Below are 16,736 nucleotides of genomic sequence, written 5' to 3'. Positions count from 1 at the left end.
TCCCGCATCCGCCATGGCCGTGGAGCACATCGGCGTCGTCCTCGCCTCCCTGCAGGAACTGAACATTGCCGCCACCCATGGAACTCCTCCGCCATGAACAGTGTCTCTCCAGCGCTTCGCGTCGCCTACTTCACTCTGGGACTGACTCCCTCCACCTCGATCCGGTTCCTACCGTCGCGCCAAGCTCCGCCATCGCCTGCCCGCGTCCCGGTCGCCCGCCTTCGCTTCCTCTGCAACGAGCAGAAGCACGTTCATCAGGCGCCCGCCTCCCCTGCTTCTGCTACGCGAGGAGGAATGCCCCAGTGTTGTTGCCTCCCTTGCGCCGCCTTCTTGTGCCGCACCTGCGTCGCTGGTCTTCCTCCATGATGCTGCCGCTCGAGAGCCATGCGCCAAGTCCCCCTGCGCTCCGTTGACCTCTCCATCTCGCCAAGGCCGACCTCTGCCGTCTGTCCCACTTCATCGAGCGAGGCGGGTTCATCGGCATCGATTCCGTGCGGTCAACGCACGCATCGCCAGCCGCTCGGCGCCCTGCTTCAGCCCGCCAGATCCGCCGGCCTGCTGTCCCATGGGTGAGCAGGCCAACAACCCCTCTCCTGTGCTCCTATCGGGCCAGCTAGATACGGCCCGTTTCGTGTTTTTTTCCTTAGAACATTTTTCCTTTTTCCCTGAGACTGCTATTTTGTAGAAAAGCCCTTCAAGTCCATGCATTTGATAACTATATAACCATGCATCATTTGTAAAAACTTCAAATATGAAAAATGCTTAGAATTGCATCTAGATTCATAATATCCAACTTTCATGCATGTTTAAAATGGTTAAAATGATGTTTGCATATATTTTGCCTCTTGCCATGTTAAAATGCTTTAATTCATAACTAAATTAACCGTAGCTCCAAACCTAATAAACTTTATATGTAAATGGGGTAGAAAATTGCCTAGTTTAACATGGTGGCTTTACTTTGCTTGTTTAATAACTCTAAAATATGGTTTAGGGCAGAACAGTACCAAATACATGATTATGCTCATGAGGATTTTCCGGACTTGTTACTTGTTGTTCCGGCCTCATTTAAACTTGCCTAGATAGGTAGTTTTACTATGCTTCACCTCTTGCCATGCTTACCAACATTTAATTTTGTTGAGTACCTAAACGAGAGAGAACTAAATAAGTCATGTGGTGTTTCGTCAATATGCAACTCGTTGCATATTGAGCTCCACTTAATTTGTAGAATTGCTTGTGCACTTTGCCATGCCATGCCCTCTTTAAACCGGACATGCATCATACTTGGTTGTGCATCATGCCATGTTTATGTGGTGGTTTTTTACTATGTTGTTTGCTTCTTTCCGGTGTTGCTTCTTCGGGTTAGTTCCGATAGCGTCGCGTTTGTGAGGATCCGTTCGACTACGTCCGTTTGTCTTCTTCATGGACTCGTTCTTCTTCCTTGCGGGATCTCAGGCAAGATGACCATACCCTCGAAATCACTTCTATCTTTGCTTGCTAGTTGTTCGTTCTTTTGCTATGCCGCGATACCTAACACTTGCTATATCCTGCCTCCCATATTTCCATGTCGAGTCTCTAACCCACCTTTCCTAGCAAACCGTTGTTTGGCTATGTTACCGCTTTGCTCAGCCCCTCTTATAGTGTTACTAGTTGCAGGTGAAGTTGAAGTTTGTTCCATGTTGGAACATGGTTGTGTTGGGATATCACAATATCTCTTATTTTAATTAATGCATCTATATACTTGGTAAAGGGTGGAAGGCTCGGCCTTATGCCTGGTGTTTTGTTCCACTCTTGCCGCCCTAGTTTCCGTCATACCGGTGTTATGTTCCTTGATTTTGCGTTCCTTACACGGTTGGGTGTTATGGGGACCCCTTGACAGTTCTCTTTGAATAAAACTCCTCCAGCAAGGCCCAACCTTGGTTTTACTATTTGCCTCACCACCACCTACTTTTTCCCTTGGGAGCCGCTCTCCCGAGGGTCATCTTTATTTTAACCCCCCCGGGCCAGTGCTTCTCTAAGTGTTGGTCCGTTTCCAGTTGATCAGTAGTGGAGCCCAGTCGGGGCGATCGGGGATCTATTGCATTAGGGGTTGTCTTTCTTTATTTAATTTCGTAGTCGGACCTTGATTGTATCTGGATGATGTAATGCTATATTTATGTATTGTGTGAAGTGGCGGTTGTAAGCCAACTCTTTATCCCTTCTTATTCAGTACATGGGATGTGTAAAGATTACCCCTCTTGCGACATGCCTACTATGCGGTTATGCCTCTAAGTCTTGCTCCGACACGTGGGAGATATAGCCGCATCGTGGGTGTTACATTCTCGCTTCTGGCCTGAGGCAATTGATACCATGTGCCACATCATCAACAGGGTATATCTTCACAAATTCTTCAAAAAGACCTCATATGAACTCCTCACTGACAAGAAATGCAATGTGACTTATTTCAAAGTCTTCGATGCTAAATGTTGGATTAGAGATCCCCATCACAATTCTAAATTTGCACCAAAAGCACATGGAGGTTTTATGCTTGGGTACGGAAAGGACTCGCACACCTACAGAGTCTTCAACACTGTTCACCACAAGGTTGTTGAAACTGTACATGTGTGGTTCTATGAAATTAACGGCTCGCAAAGAGAGCACCTACCTCCTGTGCTAGATGAAATGTCATCTGAGGAATCCATCAAGTTCAAGGCTACTGAGGATGTCATTCCTACCGAAGAATCTGCTAAAGAAGTCATTCCTGATCGTGAAGAACATCATGCTGGTACATCTGAGGAAAATGGCTCTGAAGAAAATGCTGACCCTACTCAACGTCATCAACCTGCTCATCCTTGCATCGCAAATGAAGTGTAGATTGAGAAAATCATCGATGACATCAACGTGTCAGGTCCTCTCACATGCTCAAGGGATTCTCATTTGTCTAACTTTTATGGGCACTTTGCTTTTGTCTCAATCAGAGAGCCCACCAAAAGTTGATGAGGCATTTCTGGAGCCTGAGTGGATACAAGCGATGCAAGAGGAATTACATCAATTCAAGCTCAACAATGTCTGGGAACTTGTCAAGCGACCAAACCCATGCAAGCACAATATCATCGGTAGCAAATGGATCTACTGCAACAAGCAAGATTAAAATGGCCTTGTGGTGAGGAATAAGGCTCGTCTTGTAGCTCAAGGCTACACATAGGTTGAAGGAATTGATTTCGATGAAAGTTTTGCACGTGTTGCTAGAATTGAGGCTATTCACATATTTCTTGCTTATGCTAACCATCATAATATCATCTTATATCAAATGGATGTGAAAAGTGCATTCCTCAATGGTAAACTTGAGGAAGAAGTATATGTTTCTCAACCCCCAGGTTTTGAAGATCCAAAGCATCCTGACAAAGTCTACAGACTCAATAAGGCCCTCTATGGCCTCAAGCAGGCCCCTCAAGCGTGGTATGATACTTTGAAGGAATTCCTCATGAAGAAAGGCTTCAAACCCGGTTCACTTGACCCAACTCTTTTCACCAAAACCTATGATGATGAATTATACGTGTGCCAAATATATGTTGATGATATTATCTTTGGCTATACTAAGCAACGTTATAGCGACGAATTGGCCTATATGACGAGTGAGGAGTATCAAATGTCTATGATGTTCTTAGGTCTTCAAATTCATCAATAGCACAACGGCATCTTCATATCTCAAGAGACATACCTCAAGGATGTGTTGAGGAAATTCAGCATGCAAGATTGCAAAGGCGTCAAAATCCCTATGCCCACAAATGTCCATCTATGCACTGATGAAAATGGTATAGACTTTGATCAAAAGGTATACCGCTCCATGATTGGCTCTTTATTTTATCTATGTGCATCTAGGCCAGATATTATGCGTAGTGTCTGCATGTGTGCCCATTTTCAAGCTACACCAAAGGAATCACACCATAAGGCTGTAAAGCATATTCTTTGATATCTAGCTCACACTCCAACACTTGGATTATGGTATCCCAAGGGCTCGACTTTTGATCTCACTGGATATTCCGACTCTGAGTATGCTGGTGATCGAGTGGATCGCAAGTCAACATCAGGCACATGCCATTTCCTCGGATGATCCTTAGTGTGTTGGTCCTCAAAGAAGCAGAAACGCGCATCACTCTCTACTGTTGAAGTTGAGTACATTGCTGCTGGTTCATGCTATGCTCAATTGCTATGGATGAAGCAAACCTTCAAGGACTACGACATCAATGTGAAGAATGTGCCACTCTTATGTGACAATGGGAGTGCCATCAAGATTGCTCATAACCCAGTTCAGCACTCGAAGACAAAGCACATCCAGATTCGTCATCATTTTCTTCGCGATCATGTGTTGAAGGGTGACATCTCTATCGAGCACGTGAAGACTGAAGAACAGCTAGCCGATATCTTCACAAATCCCTTGGATGAGAAGAGATTTAGCAAGTTGCGGTGTGATCTAAACATCCTAGAATATTAGAATGTTCTTTGAAAAGGACACACATCCTAACACTTATGCAAAATTGATGACTTAGATGTGCAACACATGAAGTAATGTTTTTCTTCAATCAATGAAGACTAACCCTCTAAGTGTGAAGAAATTAACGAAGAATTTCATTCAAAAGCCCTACGACAATTGTACGCGGTGTCTGAAATCATCATTCTTATACGGTGGGTCACACCACCAACAAAAGTTGAAAATCTTCAATTTGAGTTTTTCTTCGGTTTTTTGAAATTCCTCAGTTGTTCAAATTCTTCAACTTTGCAAAGTCTTCACTCTTTCCTACTTTGTTCTTCATTGACTATATATATGTTTGAGTTTTCAATCCTCTACAGGATTCACTTATTGCTAATTATCCGAGTTGATTTTTGCCTAAGTGAATGTGATCGGACCCATTCCCCCTCTATGCTAAACTCAACCCAGTCTAATCACAAATTCTTCATGTGTGTTCTATTTGAAACTTGTTCAAAATACTCGTTGTGTCCTTGTCAGCTGAAGAATTTGCGATTCAAATGTCAAATTTCTTATCTGAATTTTTGGCTTTTGCCGCTCAAACCGTTCCGCATCCCATGATAAGATTAAAATACTCACCCACGATCTAACACAATCTCCACTTCTCAGTACGTGGGTGACACATGTTGCTAGGATGGGAAGAGTCAGGGGCATGTTCATCCATTTTCCTCGGATGAGTGGTTTTTCACCTCAGCTATAAATACCCCTCGCCCTCCTCAGACCTCATTTACTCCGCTCGATCTCACTCCCCTCACTCAAGCTCTCTGACCTAGCGCCGCCGCTACTCTCCATTGTTGCTGGTGAGGAAGAGCTTCACTACCTCGACCTCGTCACCGTCGTACTCGCGCCGTCCACGAAAATCTTCACTCCGCCACCGCCGTAGCTGTCTTCCGCCGCCAAGTTAGGGCGTGGAAGATCTGAACGGACGAGCTTCTCAACTTCTACTCTCAGTTCGTTGTGTTCTTCGTCAAGGGTAAATAAAATCTATTTTTACTGCCCTTGTTGATTCTGATGATTTCCACAAAATCTTCAAAAGGTGTTTATTCTTCAACTTCCATACTCCTAAACACCACAGTTGCATCTTGATAACCCACAAGTATAGGGGATCGCAACAGTTTTCGAGGGTAGAGTATTCAACCCAAATTTATAGATTCGACACAAGGGGAGCCAAAGAATATTTGAAGGTATCAGCAGCTGAGTTGTCAATTCAACCACACCTAGAGATTAATTATCTGCAGCAAAGGTGATCAATAGCAAAGTAGTTTTATAGTTTTGATAGTAATGGCAGCAGTAGTAGTAACGATAACAGTGATAGCAGTAATTTTTTAGCAAGTGTAACAGTGATGATAGCAGTAGTAACTTAGCAAAAACAATATAAGATAAATTCGTAGGCATTGGATCGGTGACTTGTTGGATGATATTCATCATGAGACAGTTATAACCTAGGGCGATACGGCACTAGCTCCAGTTCGTCAATATAATGTAGGCATGTATTCTGTAAATAGTCATAGGTGCTTATGGAAATAACTTGCATGACATCTTTTGTCCTACCCTCCCGTGGCAGCGGGGTCCATATTGAAAACTAAGGGATATTAAGGCCTCCTTTTAATAGAGGACCGGAACAAAGTATTAACACATAGTGAATACATGAACTCCTCAAACTACGGTCATGACCGGGAGTGGTCCCGACTATTGTCACTCCGGGGTTGCCGGATCATAACACGTAGTAGGTGACTATAACTTGCAAGATCGGATCTAGAACATGGATATAATGGTGATAACATAAACGGTTCAGATCTGAAATCATGGCACTCGGACCCAAAGTGACAAGCATTAAGCATGGCAAAGTCATAGCAACATCAATCTAAGAACATAGTGGATACTAGGGATCAAGCCCTAACAAAACTAACTCAATTACATGATGAATCCCATCCAAGTCCTCACCGACCAGCGAGCCTACGAAGGAATTACTCACTCCCAGTGGGGAGCATCATGGAATTGGCGAGAAGGGTTGGTGATGACGAAGAACGAAGATCCCCCTCTCCGGAGCCCCAAACGGACTCCAGATCTGGCCTCCCGGTGAAGAACAGGAGGTGACGGCGTCTCTGTCTCGTGGATCGTGATAATTCTTTCTCCCTGATTTTTTCTGGAAAAATAGGATTTTATAGCGTCGGTTTCAGGGTCTGCGGGGCCACCAGGTGGGGACAACCCACCTGGGCGCGCCAGGAGAGGGGGGCGCGCCTTGTTGGGTTGTGCCCACCCAGGTGCCCCTCTCCACTAGGTCTTGGCTCTAGAAATTCTTATATATTATATAAAAATTCTTTGCAAAGTTTTGTTCCATTCCGAGAACTTTTATTTCTGCACAAAAACAACACCATGGTAGTTCTGCTGAAAACAGCGTCAGTCTGGGGTTAGTTTCATTCAAATCATGCAAATTAGAGTCCAAAACAAGAGGAAAAGCGTTAGGAAAAGTAGATACGTTGAAGACGTATCAACTCCCCCAAGCATAAAGCTTTGCTTGTCCTCAAGCAATTCAGTTGATAAACTGAAAGTGAAAAAGAAAAGCTTTTACGAACTCTTTTGCTCTTGTTTGCATAAATAAGCTTAAAACAGCACCCACGTTTTCAACCAACATTATAACTAACCATGCCGACAATAACTCTTAAAGATTATATTAACTCATATCAATGACATAATCAGCTAGCGAGCAATAATAACACATCTCAAACGGCAACACGTTGTCAAAACAACCATGATATAATATGACAATAGTGGTATCTCGCTAGCCCTTTCTGAGACTGCAAAACATAAATGTAGAGCACCTCCAAAGTCTAAACAACGACTAAACATTGTAATTCATGGTAGAAAAGATCCAATCATGATGCACCCAACATTATCTACACATAATGCATAAGTCATGACAGTTGTGCTCTCAGGTTCTAGCGCTTGTTTTAGAAGGTGATGACACAAAATAAAAGTAAATAGATAGTCCCTTTGCAGAGAGAAGCAGTGATTTGCAGAGGTGCCAGAGCTCAAGTTTTTAAAACAGAGATAAATGGTATTTTGAGACATGCACCCTTCTCATTTACTTCACGACCATCAGTTATCAATATCTCCCATGCTAAACAAGCTAGTGGCGGTTCCCAAGCGATAAAAATAAAGGTTTACTCCCCCTCCACCAACAATCACATTCCACGGCTTGTCTGAAACAACGGGTGCCGTCCAAACCAACAAAAGTCCCGGGGAGTTTTGTTTTATTATTTGCATTTTTTAGTTCGGGACTATGAATCCCTATTACCGCCCTTTTCTCGTGTGATGCCGAGTGAATAAACACTCGACCTGAGAATAACTTGCTTAGCATGGAAGATACCGACCACCTCTTGTCGTTCCATGAATGATCCAGGCGCACAAAAAGGATATATTTTTAGAAGTTTTTAGAGGTGGTACATGCAAATTTACTTAGGACGACAGGGCCATACCGCATATAGGTAGGTATGGTGGACTCATCTGGAATAACTTTGGGTTCAAGGTTTTTGATGTACAAGCAGAATTCCCACTTAGTACAGGCGAAGGCTAGCAATTAGATTGAGAAGTGGCCAGCTGGAGAGCAACAATAATCATGATCATGCATTATGCATAAGTAACATTGGACACTAGCATGAGTAGGATATGATCACCATGAACATAAATATCATAGAGGTTGTGTTGCTTTTGATTCAACTACATGCATGAACATGGGCCAAGTCAAGCCACTTGAACATTCAGAGGAGGATACCATATCATCATACTACATCACAATCATTTTAACGCAATGTTGATATCTAAGATAAATCATTATCCACTCCCAGCTACTTATGCATGGCATGAGAAACTATAATCTCTAATTGTCATTGCAGACATGTTTAATCATAAGGGGCTGAATCATGGATACTAGGTTAAACATATTTACAGAAACAGAACAAGTCGACTTCATACCAGTTTCTCTCTGCCACGGCCAGTTCATCGAATAACGTCATTATTGCCTTTCACTTGCACGACCGAACGATATGAAAATAATAATAGTGCAAGAGTGTCGTGGACTAAGTTGGAATCTGCAAACATTTTATTGACAAGGTAAAATGGGCTCTTTATTAGATCAACAATTATTCATATGAGAGCCACTCAACATTTTCATCGTGGTCTTCTCCTCGGTACGACTCAAAATAAAAAAAATCAGAGAAATACACTGAAATATTTTTGGAGTTTTTGGTTTTCTTGAACAAGCAAATAAAAAGGGAAAAGCAAAAACGAGAAAAACTATTTACATGAGAAAGCTCCCAACAAGCAAAAGAAGAACAAGGAAATCTTTTTGGGTTTTCTTTTTAATATTACTACTAAGCATGCATAGAAAGTAAACTAACTATAACTAAATTTTTTGGTTTTTCTAAGGTTTTTTAAACACACAAGAAGAAAGCAAGAAAAATAAAATTTAAACTTGGATGATACAATTAAAAAGTGTGAACACCAACAAGATGAATAAGTGAACATGAATGTAATGTCGATGAGAACACGTACTCCCCCAAGCTTAGGCTTTTGGCCTAATTTGGTAATCGAGCAGAAGCCTGGATAGTAGTTGGGGTACTGAGGAGTCGGCATCCACTGATCCCACTGCTGAGGCTCCTCCACTGCCTCTGCAGCAGCCTGAGCGTTCCAGTAAGCGATGATGTCCACAGGCATAACCCTATATCCACCCCTAGCAACAGAATCAAACAAAGCAGGCAGGAAATGGAATAATATCACGAGTTTCAATGCTAAAAACCAGGTTATAAGGGATAGGAATGTCAGGAGATTTATCATCAATAAAATGGTGGTGATCCATAGCAGCACGGTCTAGGTAAATCTTGGTCAGAGGGTAATCATGAGGGTGTATCTCAACCTCGAAGTGAGCCGCCAAACGAGTAGCATAAATCCCACCATGAATTTTACCCTTGGATTTATTAAGGTGGATGCGACAAGCCACAATAGCTCCCAAGCTATAAGTGTTATCGCCCTCTAATGCACGACGCAAAATAGCAAGGTCTGGTGAGCCGAGCGCACCCACCTTCTCCCTAGCAAGCAAGCATTTTGCAATAAAAAGAGCAAAGTAATGAACCGCAGGAAAATGCAAACCAGTGGCAGTGATAGCTAACACCCCTCTCTCATCTCCCACTATCAAAGTGCGATAAAAAGTCTCAAACTCTGTCGGCCTAAGCTCGGCTAAGCTCCCATCAGAAGGGATCATGCATATGTCACAAAATTCAGTAAGTGGTATATGGTGGTTTTCAGCATATAAATCAAAACTCACTTCAGGAGGATTATTCCTAGGCAGGAAAGTAAAACTTTAAACAAAGATATTTGTGAGGATTTGGTGCTGTTCACACTCATCTGCGATGAAGTTGGTGAGGCCGGCATTAGCAGCATATTGTGCGAACTCTTGAAGGATTCCAGCCTCTTCCAGGAATGGGGTGTGCGGCCATTCACACAGCCGTACCTCCGCCAACCTCCGAGGATGAAGATCACTATCAGATGACTCCCCAATAACACCCTTGGAGTTCTTCTTAGAGCCAAACTTCCTAAAGATATTCATGGTTTCCTATGAAGAAAATTCTAAAATTTATTTGCCCACAAAATTTTCTTAACAAAACTTCACAAAAATGATACCAACTACTAATAGGGATACATAGAGGCCATAGCAAGCATTCAAACTACTTAGAACACTAAGAATTCAACATGCAAGATCATCTACCGTAGCACCAAGAGTAGCTAATTATTCATAATATAAACCACTAAAACAAAAACTAATTGGACAAATGGTGGAGTCACATACCAAGCAACAATCCCCCGAAACAGTTTCGGAAATAGAGCTTCGAGCAAAGAGATCAAAATCCGCGGGTTTGAGAGCAAGAACACGGGAGAGAGAGCAATGGAGATTTTTTTTGGAGGTAAGTGATGATGTGGTATGAATAGATAAGTGAGGGGCCCACATGGGGACCACAACCCACTAGGGCGCGCTTGGGGGTCCTGGCGCGCCCAGGTGGGTTGTGCCCACCTGGTGCACCTCCCTCTGATATTATTTGCACCAAAAATTCAGAAATATTCAGAAAAAATCGTATTAAATTTTCAGGGCATTTTGGGAACTTTTATTTTTGGGTCAGTTTTTATTGCACGGGAAATTCAGAAAACAGACAAAACATGGCATTTTATTTTATTTAACTAATAAAAACAGAAAATAAGAAGTAGGGACAGAAGGTAGTGCCTACTAAATTCATCAACTTCATACTGCTCAAAAATGATCCATTAATAAGGTTGATCAAGTCTTATTAACAACCACTTTCGATTAGCATGAAACTGAAGAACTTTCGTAAATCACTAAGTTACCTCAGTGGGGATATGAATGTCCCCAACAATAAGCACTTCATATTTCTTTTTGACAGTAGGTACAGGTATTTGAAAACTTCCAATAGTGATTGTCGGAGATTTTTCAATGACATTAATACCATTCACTTGGAATTGTTTCTTCGGAAAGTGCACTGTATGCTCATTACCATTGAGATGAAAAGTGATCTTGCTTTTATTGCAATCAATAACAGCCATTGCGGTATTCAAAAAGGGTCTACGAAGGATAATCGACATGTTGTCGTCCTCGGGCATCTCAAGTATAACAAAGTCAGTCAAAATAGTAACATTAGCAACAACAACGGGCACATCGTCACAAATACCGATAGGTATGGCAGTCGATTTATCAGCCATTTGCAAAGATATTTCAGTAGGCGTGAGTTTATTCAAATCAAGTATTTTATATAAAGGGAAAGTCATAACACTAACACCAGCTCCTAAATCACACAAAGCAGTTTTCACATAATTCTTTTTGATGGAGCAAGGTATAGTTGGTATTCCCGGATCTCCAAGTTTTTTAGGTACTCCATCTTTAAAAGTATAATTAGCAAGCATAGTGGAGATTTCAGCTTCTGGCATTTTACTCTTATTTGTGATGATGTCTTTCATATACTTTGCATAATGAGGCATTTTCAAGATATCAGTCAAGCCAGTACGCAAAAAGACTGGCCTCGGCATTTCAGTAAAGCGTTCAAATTCTTCATCATCATTCTTTTTAGTTGACTTAGGTGGAAAAGGCATAGGTTTTTGAACCCACGGTTCTCTTTCTTTACCGTGTTTTCTAGCAATGAAGTCTCTTTTATGATACCTTTTATTCTTAGGTTGTGGGTTATCAAGATCAATAGGTGGTTCTATCTCAACATCATTGTCTGGTTCTTTATTATTTGGTCGAGAGTCTTCATGAACATCAGCATTATATTTTTCATTATCACTAGGTGAGTGTTCATTACCAAATTGGGTTTCAGCATCAGAGATAGAAGTTTCATTATCATTGTCAGGAGGTTTCTCTATTTCAGGTTCACTAGGAGCATGCAAAATCCTATCATTTTTCTTTTTCTTTTTCTTTCTAGAAGGACTAGGTGCACTAGTGTTAGCTCTTTGTGAATCTTGTTCAATTCTTTTTGGGTGACCCTCAGGATAAAGTGGTTCCCGAGTCATTTTACCTCCTCTAGTTGCAACTCTAACAGAAAAGTCGTGCATATTATTATTCATTTCATCAAGCAATTCTCTTTGAGATTTAGCAACTTGTTCTAGTTGGGTTTGAACCATAGAAGCATGCTTTCCAACACCTCTAACATCATTTGATATTCTAAATAACAAGTCACTCAAGCAAGCAATCATATCAAAATTATATTTCAGTTATTTCATAACATTTGCATTGAAGTGATCTTGTTTTCTAATATAATTTTTAAACTCATAAAGGCATTGGCTAGGATGCATATTGTGAGGATTGTCATTATCATTTAAATTCATAAGAGAATTTACCTCTACCACCTTAGTGTTTCGAGTAGAACGAGAGACAAGGCAAAATGATTCAAGTGTCCTTTATTCATCATGGATGTACACTTATATACAAGGTGAACGAGCGCATCCATGGGACGCGATGGTTCGCTGAGGCGCCTCCTCAGGAGGCAACTGTCGATATGGGAAGCGGGGATTATCCCTTAATAACCACTAGGTTATTATTTTCAACACTCCCCCTAATCACCGCTTGACATAAGAATCCATTATCTTGATTAAGTCTCCTCCAAAAACCCTGTGGGGAAAATGTGAGGAGTAGTGTAGTATGTGCTGTTAAAACTCCTTCAAACCCAGTGGGAAAATAAGGAGAAAATGATACAACACATAATGATTATTGCCTCTGTTAACTCAATATGAAATATATATTCATAGAATTTAGAGGACAATAAATATGTCATATATACTTCCCCAAAAACCCCGATGGGGAAAATAGAAAGTATGACATATGATCTCATGTTGATATTACCTCATTAAAAACCTTTATGAGAACCTATATAGTAAACTCATGAAGGAAAAAGAGCATAATATGATGCATTGAACATGAACAACTTAGGAAGATACTCCCCCTGATTCTTACAAATTTCAAATCCGTCACATACCAATTCCATGAACATGTTTCTAGAATGTAAAAGTTGGTAGAGACTTGGTGAACAAATCAGTTGCATGATTTGACTTGCAAGATATGCAATATAAAGATATTTCTTATTAGTAACATGTTTGCATCCGGGCAACACAAGCAACATTATCTTTGAGATAATGGTTGGTGGATGTAGTCATGAGGTTTGTTTTGAAGACTCTTCATGAGAGGGCAACCACACCTAGTAGGAACACTAAGTTTGTCTACGATCTGACATAGTGGGGATCTGATCGATGTATCCAATGATATCGGTGTTCACATTTCTATGAAACTGAAAAAACCAGGACAAGTTGTTTCATGCCTTGGAGATATCGAAAGATATTCTTGAGTACCAACCAATTGTGTTTGGTGGATTCAATGGCATTATGGAATGGTGAGTCCCAATATCTCATTTCCATCATATCTTGGTCTAAATAGACCTTTCTCTATGTCTAGAGAATGAACTACCATAAGAGTTATGGATGGATAAGATTTGTCCACAATGAATTTCTCCAATATATTTTGGATATACACAACATAGTATACCATAATGTATGAATGAAGGTGCTCAAGTTGTAGTAATGAATGGTATTTTGGTTTACCCAAATCCTTCATTTTAAACTCCTTCATTTAGATGATTACATGTGTCATCATTGCAGACACACAAACATGGATAATCATCATTGTAGGAGTAATCCTTGTGAATAAGGAACTCACTACGTCGGTTGTACCAAATGTACCGACGATAATAATAAGTCATATGGTGACTTATTGATTTTACACGATGTATGTTGCATTTTGTACTTCGATTCAGAATTGAGGTTCCGCCGGGAACCATCTATATCTGAATCTAGTGATCTGCATGGATATGTAATCACTACATCTATCAACTGCAGAGATAGATGATTTTGAACTGCCAATGATATAAGTTATCGGAATGAGATTCCACCTCTGGAGAATAGTTGGGTATCTGCGTGAACCCTTGTGCTACAATACTTGCTCTTTGTTTCACCACCTCATTGTTCTCAATTTTGTTTCCGGAAGAAAACTGGTGTAGGTATTTCTTATGAATACCTTCCCATTATTGAGCAAGATCATTTCTACCTAGATTATACCCTTTGCTTGAGTTCAGTCTGAGTGTTGTTCACACTTTGCCATGGCCATGGTCTTTGGATCTGAATCATTTGAAAGGTTTTTTCAATCTAGTTGAGAAATGTATGTTGACAATTGTAGACTTCCGGTTATATGATTCTCCAGAATCTATATATCAATATATAGTTGATGGAAATATCGTTACCCGTGGTGACTGCTCGCGATTTCCCAATGAGATTGAGTGGGGTATTCCGATGTCCCGGTCATTTTGTGCACTATGACTTGGGTTGGTGGAGGTTTCCCGTCCACTAGGTGTATACTACCCATTAGGTGTCTGTCAACGTGAAGTTGACTTGCATTTACTGATTCACGGGCCTTGATATCCTTGCTTGCGAGAAGATGAATCCTAATGTACTTTTGCCATACATCTCGCCCTGTTGCTTTGAACGGGGAGTGGAGTGGATTTTGTTGGTACCTCCACTCTTTCAGGCGTACTTTTACAGGATTGTAGGATTGTGTGACACCTTTATAGTCAGTAAATGAATCTGACATGTTATTTGCAATGTGTTGCAAATCTTCTAAATGCATGGTTCAGATCTTTGAGTACGTGGATTTGAGGCAGAAATGTGTTGAACATTCCACTAATTTCCTGGCATTCATTATGGTACTTGAAATCTCCCCCTAATGCCTGGAAATGTTCCTCATTGAATCAGCATACTGGCCTTGAATAACTCCCCATGTGAGGGGCTTGATGTATTGACGGTAATACAATTATTCCTTACATAGATCCCAACTATATGTTGAGGGGCCAAATATGTATGCCAGGTGGTGATATCGGTATGCAACCGAATTACCGCAGATAGGAAATACTTTCTAGATATCCATATATCAAAGATAGGGGGAATAATATTATGCAGTTCTATCATGAGCGTGTAAAACTGCATGACTCCAACGTAAAGTTGGTAAGTTGCAATTCCAAAGTAAAGATAATGCAATGAGCTTAACTCTTTGGATAGGATTCTACCAAACCATTTTGAGTCTAGACATTAGGACAAATTGCTAAATTTCAATCCGAGGGCCATAGAGAAGGCACTCAAGGAGAATTCTGCAATGTTATCCATTCGATTTGCTTGAAATCGATGTCAGGATAATGAGCCAGTGATTTCGTGTGAATAAAGCACACACTTTAGACCATCATGTAGATATGTCTTTTAGAACCATGGAATACCTGAATAGTCTAGTCAATGGATGGAAAGAGCCACTTACCTCAACTTCATGCATTCAAGGAGTCTGATGAGTGGGTCAACATAGACTTTAAGGTGTGCGGGCCTTAAAATTAGCTTCCTTGTGTCACTTGCAGTGCACATAAAATCCAAATGTTGTTAGAATTTAGCATCATAATAATCATAAACTATTGGAATTGCTGATAGCTTTGGTTTCAACCCAATGTCTCGATGACCAAAGGCGAGTATGCCAAGTTTGTCATGTATAAGACACCCTGGAAAACTATCTCGTACACAACATGTGCTACGGGTTGTGTCGTATGTGTAGTACAATCCAAATGATACACAGTGAATGTGCTTGCCATATCCATTGTATTTGGTAAAGAGAAGTTATTTCTATTTGTTATCATCATAAGTTTCGCTATGGAAACTATTTTGATGATACCTCAATAATTAAGTAGGGTACGAGTTAAACCTGGGAAGCAATAAAGCATCCCGATGTTACTCGAGTACCCACAGAGATAGTAAATATGACCCAAGTTGAGCCAACAAATACCTCATCGCGTCTAGCGATTTTAAAATATCTCCTTTCTCTCAATGAGAGTGGAAACATTGGACTTCCCTGAGTATAGAGTTTGTGGTGCATATGTCCACAAGGCACATCATTTTTCATCGGATTGACTCCCGTAGAAAGATATATATATAGACATGAAGATTCTCAATATGAAAATCAATGTCAGATATATAGAATACATAAAAATGTATTTGAACCAAAGTGTTGATAAAATATATTGTGATATACAATATATGATGACAACAATACTTATATTTTTGTTACAACATCGTAAATGGACATTAATTATATTGACCACTCAGGAGATTCAAAGAATATTCATAGTCTCCAAACATGTCGGTTGAGTCATATTCAACCATCACATTCTCCGTGCCTATAGGGTCCCGTCACAGCTAGTGATGTCGGATTGAAGGTTGAAGTAAGATTCAAACATTTGCCCTTGAGGTTCATTGTATCCCAGAAATTGCTGATACAGAATAACCAAATGCTGAGATCTGAATATAGTGCCTTATAATATATAAGACACCATTTTTCTGTTAGCGGTGTGATCCTGACTAGAGGTGAATCCAGGATTGCACACATTATCCCACGAGACACAAGAGCGCTCATGATGTCCATAGCCCAGTGATACGTCCATTTTGCATCATGCTTTTATATCGATATTTATTGCATTATGGACTGTTATTTCACTTTATGTCACAATACTTATGTCTATTCTCTCTTATTTTACAAGGTTTACATAAAGAGGGAGAATGCCGGCAGCTGGAATTCTGGTCTAGAAAAGGAGCAAAT

The sequence above is a fragment of the Triticum urartu genome, chromosome 6 (genome assembly GCF_003073215.2).
Source record: "Triticum urartu cultivar G1812 chromosome 6, Tu2.1, whole genome shotgun sequence".
NCBI classification, from domain to species: Eukaryota; Viridiplantae; Streptophyta; class Magnoliopsida; order Poales; family Poaceae; genus Triticum; species Triticum urartu.
Note: the sequence above shows the minus strand (reverse complement) of the source record.